Consider the following 8634-nt stretch of genomic DNA (forward strand, 5'->3'; position numbering starts at 1 on the left):
GTGAAGTGCCTGTTCATATCCTGTGCCCATTTTTCTATTGGATTATTTACCTTTATCTTGTTGTGGTGCTCAAGTATTTCATAAATTCTGGATATAAGCCCCTTATCTGATATGTTATTGCCGAATACTTTTTCCCAGTCAGTGGCTTCCCTTTTTACCCTACTGGAGAAGTTTTTGGATGTGTTTAAGAAGAGTAGTGAGTACATTGTTTTTGCTGTTGTTAGGTGCCATGGAGTAAAAAATGACTGATACCAACCCTATAAACAAAAAGATCTGAACCCTGTTCTATCCTGTGCCATCCTCACACTTTCAGACACACAAGAGGTTATTGCAGCAGTCACTGGGACAATCCACTTGGTTGAGGGTCTTTCTCTCCTTCACTGACCCTCCACCGTTGATTTGAAAGCATGATATTCTTTTCCAAAGAATAGCACCTCATTGAAACATGCTTATCATTTTTGTCTTGAAAGAACATTCTGGCAGCACCCTCTCCAAGACCTACCTGTTTATTCTCTTGGCCGTCTATGTGATGTTTCATGCTCTTCTCCAACACCACAGCTCAAAGACATCAATTCTTTTCATGTAATCCTTATCTATTGAATATCTTAGGGACTGCCAAAAGAATATGTATCTGTCAAGGAGGAAGTGCAACCAGGGTGCTACTTAGAAGCAAGGACAGAAACTTCATCTTACACGTTGCACAATGTTCACTTTGCACAAGTTGTCAGGAGGGGTCAGTCCTTGGAAAAAAGACATCATGCTTGGAAAGGTAAAGGGTCAGAGAAAGAGAGAAAGACCCTCAACAAAATGAATTGGCATAGTGACTGGAACAATGAGCTTGGGCATTCATGAGAATGGTTCACGACAGGACAGGGTTCAGATCTGTTGTTCATAGTATCACTATGAACTAGAGTCAACTCGATAGCACCTAACAACAACAGGACAAAATATGCTTTGTTTCACTGGCCCAAAACCATAAGACTGAAGTTTAAAGAGCCTTCTTAGAGGGCTGAAATACCATCCTGCCTGAATAATTTTATCCTATTTCAAACTTGAAAAGTAATCTCTTGTTGTTGTCGTTGTTAGGTGTTGCCAGGTTGTAGATGACTCATAGCAACCCTATGAACGAAAGACCTGAGCACTTGTATAACTTTCATCATTTCTCCACATTCATGGTTTCCAGAGGCAAGCTGTTTCAGAAGCAGATGCTACTCCTTCTTCCAAGCTTGTTTTAATCAGAGAGCTCCACCAAACACTGTCTACCATGTGTAACCATTATCACATTTGACACATCAGTGTCACAGTGTTTAGCATCATAGCAACTGTGAGTTACCTCTATACAGCAAATGGACAGACGAGTGCTATAACACTTAGAAAAATGTTTGACCTGATAAACATCACGATTTTGACTAGTGTGTATGAGTTCTGTCATTGTAATTGATTAGTAGACTCATGAGTAGAGTAGTAAGAGCCTTGGGATCTCCGGTGATGTTAGAATTTATAGACATGAGTATGGTAGCATGATGAATGTCTGACCTCATATTAATCAGTTTTGTGCTAAAAATTCTCTCATTGGGGACTCTTCCCAGTTTTGGAGTTAGGAGAAGTCAAATGCTGCTGCATCCATGCCACCATTTCTACTACTACATAACTTCTAATGGCAAAAAGTATAAAAATGGCCAATTGAAAAGTGAGTTTTGAGCCACCATCTCTTTCCCTGATAAGAGTGTGGAAGTTTGCTTCTGTAAAGATTACAGCCTAGGAAATCCCATGGGGCAGTTCTCTGTCCCGTAGCATCACTGTGAGTCAGAATTGACTAGACACGAACTGATATGTCCTGGTTTGGTATGTGTGTGTACATATACACAAGTATGCAATTGTGTATATTTTAATGTAAGAGTTGGTAAGAATAAAACTCCATACTTATTATTGAATAATAGGAAAAGGTCTGAGTATGCTCATTCTTTCATCCTCTGAATATAGGCTAGTTAATTAAAGGATAAGGTTGTTCTCTGTGATGCAAGTTCTGGATTTTTCTTTCTTTTCTTCCGTTTTTAGCTTGCAGCTTCCACTGCTAAAAGACTGCTCTGGTCCTGGCCACAATTTCCACATTCCTGCCAGTTGGGCTGAGGAAAAGAACCAGAGAACACTTGCTTTACTTTCAGGATATTCCTGTTTACCATGGGCCAGAGCTAAGCTCCATCTGCAAAGTTTGCTTGTTCTAGATGTTTAGTGCCTATATAAAAATTGAAGTTCCTTAAAAAAAATGCATGTTCAAGGACAGTTACCCACCCTACCGTAAAAACAAAATGGAGCAATATTTAATAATTATTAAATAAATTCATCTAAAACCTCATGATTTCAACTCAGGGCATTGCCATCAAGTTCAAATTGACCCATAGCTGCTGCTCTTCCACTGGACTTTCAGAGGCTGTGAATCACGTGAGACGAAATGACTTGTCTTTCTCCTGCAGAGCTACTGGTAGAATTTAACCACCTGAGAGGCACCACCTTTTGCTCAACAGAACTCCTCACTGTGGATTATGCAGTCCTTAATTTCCCTGCAATTGAGACTCTAATTACTTAATTTGATGAACTTTTTCTTGTATTCTCCTATTATTCCCTTCATTTATTATGCATAACTGAATTCTTTCCCCTCTTCAGGAAAATCTCCTAAATTCCTTCATTTTATTTAGTTACCATTTTCATATAATTTGATACTTCCAATGTCATACTCTAATCAGAACCTTTAAGATCCTATAAGCATTTGTTACATGCTTATGTCCTTTATTAGAATATACCTTGAGGGAATATCCTACATCTGACATGTTTTTGTAACCTCAGCTCCTGGCACATTCCTGGAGAATAGTACATTCAATCACAGAATGTTGAAAGAAAGGGAGGCGGGGAAAGAATATACTTTGTAATATAATTTATGTGCAGTAGAGGTCAGTGGAAAAGAAGGGCCTCAGTGAGATGAATTGGCACAGTGATTATAAGTATAGGCTAAAATAATGGAAAGTTTGTGAGGATGGTGCAGAACGAGGCAATATTATGTTCTATTATACACAGAGCTTCTATATGAGCTGGAACTAACCCCATGGCACCTAACAACAGAGTATACAATAGTTGATACATTGTCTGATGCGTGTAAATCAGGATTGAACTATCAAATATAACATCTACTTGTTTAAACTACCATAATAATGTCAAGTCTTTGAGTTATTTCTGTTATCTAATATAAGCACAAGTATAAGGAGAGTTAAGATGTTTCCTTTCTTCTCCTCTCTCTTTTCCCCAGTCAGGAAGTGAAGACAGGGAGCACCCTGACCTTTAATTTTTATTTAAACTCTAAGGAGAATAATCTGAAGGCTCCAACCTCCTCTTTTCGTCGTTAAGAAAGTGGATGATAAACCTCTCAATTTTCAGCTCCTTCTTTTTTTTTTGTTTTCAAAAATCTATTCATGCCTGGTGTGATCACTGTGAAAACAAAAAGATTAAGCCAAATTTATTGAAATCTATTTAGTATATGATTTACAAATAATCTGAATAATCTGAAGGCTCAACCTTCCCTTTTTGTCATTAAGAAAGTGGATGATAAAGCTCTCAATTTTCAGCTCCTTCTTTTTTTTTTAAAAAAAAAAAAAGTCTATTCATGGGGAGCTCTGGTGGCCTATTGGCAAGAAGCTGCACTGCAATGCCAGAAGCACACGGTTCAAATCCACCAGATTCTCTGCCGAGGAAGGAGGGGCAATCTCCTCCTGTACCTGTCAGATCTGATTTGACAGTACACACACACACACACAAATCTATTCATGCCTGGTGAAAACAAAAAGATTAAACCAAATTTATTGAAATCTATTTAGTATATGATTTACAAATCAGGTCATATTTTGAGGAAAGAGTGGAAAAAATTTCCATGGATGAGAGAACTTCCAATGATTCTTACAACCTATGATGGTTGGTTAGAACATAATTGATACAATTATTTTCCATCAGGAAGGATTTCATACATCCTTGGTTTGAAGAACAGTTAAAGAAATTGTTGGTTTACCCTAAAACACAACTTAAGTCTGAACTTTGGAGTCTGTTTCTTGGAACTGACTGTACACTGATACTTTTTCAAAACAGCTTAATGTCCAAGGCAAAATAGTCTTTCCTAGATTATCTAGACCATTCTTTGAATCAAAGGAGGCATTTAGACTACTTTCTTTAATGATCAAGACTGAAAAGGACATCTAAGCCAAATGGACTGGATAATTTACCACAATCCAATGGACTCCAGAAATCTGGTTTCAAATGACAAAAGAATCTTGCCTTTAGGTTTAGCAGGCAGCTGCCAATGCGACACCACCAGAGCTCTCTTGATAATGGTAAGGAATGGCAATTCTGACCTGACCACCAAAAAGAAGCACTACTACTGGGGTGAGGAGCCTTGTGCATTCCAAAATCATTAAGCCAATTTTTCTCTTAATCTTTATGAGTTCAAAAATGTATTATCTTTAGAAATAAGTGTTTGTCTTCAGGAGGCGTATATTACTATGTGTTTTGAGTCTAACATTCAAATTGAAGATTCAAACTTACTGCCACAGAGTTGGAATCCTAGAGACCCTTCATCTGGTTTCTGAGGCTGTAATCACAGTGGGAGGAGATGCCCAGCTTTCTCCTTCAGAGCTACTTGTGAATTTGAACCACCAGAGAACTGTGCCTTTAGTTACCATCACAACTTGCTGTGCTCCAGAGCTCCACTGATGTTACCTCTACTATCTAGCAACCTTGAAAGTCTATTTCAATAAATGCTAGTGTAACAATGGTTAAACCTTCTACTAACAAAAAGGGTCAATTCAAACCTATCCTTCACTTTGGAGGAGAAAAGGCCTGGCTATCAGTTTTCCTAAACATAACTGAGTAGGTAACTCTGGAATACTTCTATTAAATAGGGTCTCCTATTAAATAAGGAATTGACTAATGGCATAGAATAAAGAGGGACAATAAATCAGGTGGGTCAGGGACTACATGCCTATATAACACTCACTGGATGCTAACTAGAGCCATTGCAATGGCCATTTAGTCTCAAGAAAACAACATACATAGAAGGTCAGGTGGGATCTCATGACACACATATGTTCTTTTGCCTATTTACTCCTTTCTTTCAGCTCATTTGAGAACCTTAAATTCATATTACAAGATTGCTCTTTAAACCCACACCCAAATTCCAGCTCCTAGCCAACCCTGAGCAATTCTCACAGAAATCTTTGCTAAATCTCAACCCTCCATCTTCTACACCATTTTACAACCACTTAATGGCTTGATAATGAGCAATGATGGCAGTTTGAGGACTAAGGTGTATCTGATTCAGGCCATAGTCTTTCTGATCACTTGCCATGCATCTGAGAACTGGGCAATGAATAAGGATGATGGAAGAATTGATGCCTTGGAGGTGTGGTGCTGGAGAATAGCGTGGAACATCCCATGGATAGTCAAAAGAACAAACAAGTATGTGTTGGGGACGGTGCAGCCAGAGTGCTCGTTGGAGGCAAGGATGATGAGTACTTCAGGGTGTTACTGGAAGGTGTTATTCCTTGGAGAGGGACATGGTGCTTGAAAGGGTGGAGGAAGACCTCTGACCAGGTGGATGGACACGGTGACTGCTGAAATGGCCTCTTGTGTCTCGGGACATATGAAGATGGTGCAGGATAGGATGGGGTTCAGATCTCTTGGTCATAGAGTTGCTATGAGTCATACTCGACTTGACAGCACCTAACACACACACACACACACACACTGGATTAGTAAAGCCCCAACTCTTTGATTATACTGACTGACACATACTCTCGGCTCATGCTTCACTGCTTTTCCTTGGCTTCTTCCTTCCTTTCAATCTCATGAATCATCCCTACATTTCAGGCCCAGCTTAGGCACATCATCTTTATTTGCCTAGTGAGTCTCAGATGTCTTACTCCTCTTTTCCATCCCTTTATACTCCTATCTATGGCCCAATATTCACCTCGAATGTTGTGATCTTCTTCTTTCAGGCAAGATAACAGATATTCCAGATCTTCTACCATTCTTATCCACTGTCATTGATGCAAGACAACTAGGCCCAGAACTGTTTCTCATTCCCCTGGCATAGTCCTTCTAGTCTTCACCAGTCAGTAGTTTTATCTGGTGACTTTCTATCTGTACTTTGTTTTTTCCCCTCAAGCACTATTATTGTTATGTGTCGTTGAATAGAAAGTAACTCATAGCTGACCCTCTAGGGGAGTTTTCAGAGACTGTAAATTGCATGGGAAGAGATTACCCATTTTTTCCCATGGAGAAGTTGGTAGATTTGTTCTGCCTATCTTTGGGTTGATATAACAACTCTCAACCCACTAGACCACCTGAGCTCCCTCATCTACTAGATTGTTTTTAATAAGAAAGCTACTTTATTAGATACTTTTTGATAATCTGCAGTTTCTACCCATCCAAATGCTGTTGTGTACCACAGAAGAGGAAAGATGATAACTGCATCCCCAAGACTCTTTACACTCAGGTTTCCGGTGTGTTTCCAAAAAGGAGAGACAGTTTTGCGTGGTTGGTAGACAAAGGAGAAGACTTTGTCCTCTGACAGCATTTGCAGGATCTGCCATTGGAATAAACATTTAGAAGCTTGAGTTTTGCCAAGTCTTGGGAACACCACCCACCGTTAGAATTCCACGTTTATTGTGCCCCATTTCCCTGTAACCTATATACTTAGAGATTTCTTGAAATATACCCTCCTGACATTCTTCTTCAATCATTTCCAACCATGTAATTCTTAATTTTTACTCTCCTAGAATTTTTCCTCTTTTATTACCTAAAATGTTCTTTACTTTTCCGAGAAAATCCAAACCAATACATTATTCAAGTAGAAAGTAGTGTTGCATTAGCATGAAAAATGGAGAAAAGACTACATATACTGCTGACATTTGAGAAATGTCATTCAAAACAATAACAAAAATAAACAGACATAATTGCTCCATTGGGTGATGGGTAATTTCAGTGTTGATTGGGCATGGAGAAATTTGATGGGAGGAAAGAACTAAGTACTGAGGAAGAAAAATAGCAAACGATGTCCTGCAAGACAGAATAACAAAATGGTATGATTTATATTGTTTGTTAGAAGCAGTGCCTTTCCAAGCCCTGAATTTCAAATTGAGATTTTAACTATTTAAATTGTTGTTTCCTGAAGCAAGATGGAAAGAGAAAGGACAGCCATTATAGTGCCAAGAAAGTACAGAGTTTGGACATTCCAAGTCTTCAGAAAGAAGGACAGATTGACATGTATAGAGTGAAAGATGAAATGGGTCTAAAAGGGTCACCATGGCATGAATATTCATGTTATTAAAAGGCAATATAAACAGAACACAATTCCTTTCGTGGCTTACATGTGACTCTTGGAAACCCTCCATCAGATTTTGGAAAATGCAAATCACAACAGGTGAGCACTGCAACAGTAGATTCTAACGGCCTGAGGCCTGAGGTCTATGGTTTAGCAGCACAGCTCCCCAAATCACACCACCAGAGTGCCCTTGAATGGAATTAGGAAACCATCAAGTAGATTTGGTTTCAAACAAAGGGTTGGGGGTTTTGTTTTGTTTTGTTTTGTTTTTAAGATTTTATTTTTTGTTTTATTTTTTATTATTTTTTATTGGTTTGCTTACAAAGTTTGTATACAGTGTATTTCACACTATTCTTCATTCACATTGTGTTTTATACAAACATTCTCATTTATTATGTTTTATAAAATTGACCACTATTAGACCTTGTCTATCATTACTCTGTTTTTTCACCTGGATCCTTCCCATATACTTCCCTCCACCCACCAAACTGTGCAACCCTGTGGTTTCACCCTTATTGTCCTCCCTCCACTCCCACCTCTTGAATTCTAATACATGTTTTATTAGTTATCTTTCTATTTTTTTACTAATAGTTTTATGCTGTATTTGTCCTTATGAGATTGCATTAGTTCACTCAGCAGAATGCCCCCAACCTCTCTCAAGAAGATAGATAAAGGCAGAAGGAAGGAACTCTATTCTCCCTTCCCACCCCTCCCCCCCAAGACACTCTTCTCTTTGAAAAGTAAAAGAAAAATTCTTTCATTGTTTTACAACCCCTCCCCCCAGGTCCATTCCACTATGCAGCCTTTGTTCTGAACTCCTGTCATGACAAAAATACCTAATCATATATCCCTTTTAAACAGTTTTCTCCCTCATCTGTTTCAATGCAGTGTACATTTATCCAAACTTTCTTAGTCTCCCCCCAATCCCGATGTCAATCCTGTTTTCAAACAGTGGCACTATGTAGTATTTGTCCTTTTGTTACTGAGATATTTCTCAGCATAATGTCCTCCAGGGTCACCCATTTTTTATAATATTTCATGAGTTCCTTGTTTTTCAATGCAGTCTATTATTCCATTGTGTGAATATATCACAACTTTATTGATTCATTTGTTGATGGGCACTTAGGTTGTTTCCAACTCCTTGCTGTTGTGAACAAAGCTGCGATGAACATGGGTGTGCATATATCTGTTTGGGTGGCAGTTATGGTCTCTTTAGGGTATATTCCCGGTAGTGGAATTGTTGTGCAACAATGAATGAATGGAAATCCAAA

The sequence above is a fragment of the Elephantulus edwardii genome, unplaced genomic scaffold, assembly GCF_000299155.1.
Source record: "Elephantulus edwardii isolate Elephantulus edwardi_28Jun2011 unplaced genomic scaffold, EleEdw1.0 scaffold00183, whole genome shotgun sequence".
NCBI lineage: Eukaryota > Metazoa > Chordata > Mammalia > Macroscelidea > Macroscelididae > Elephantulus > Elephantulus edwardii.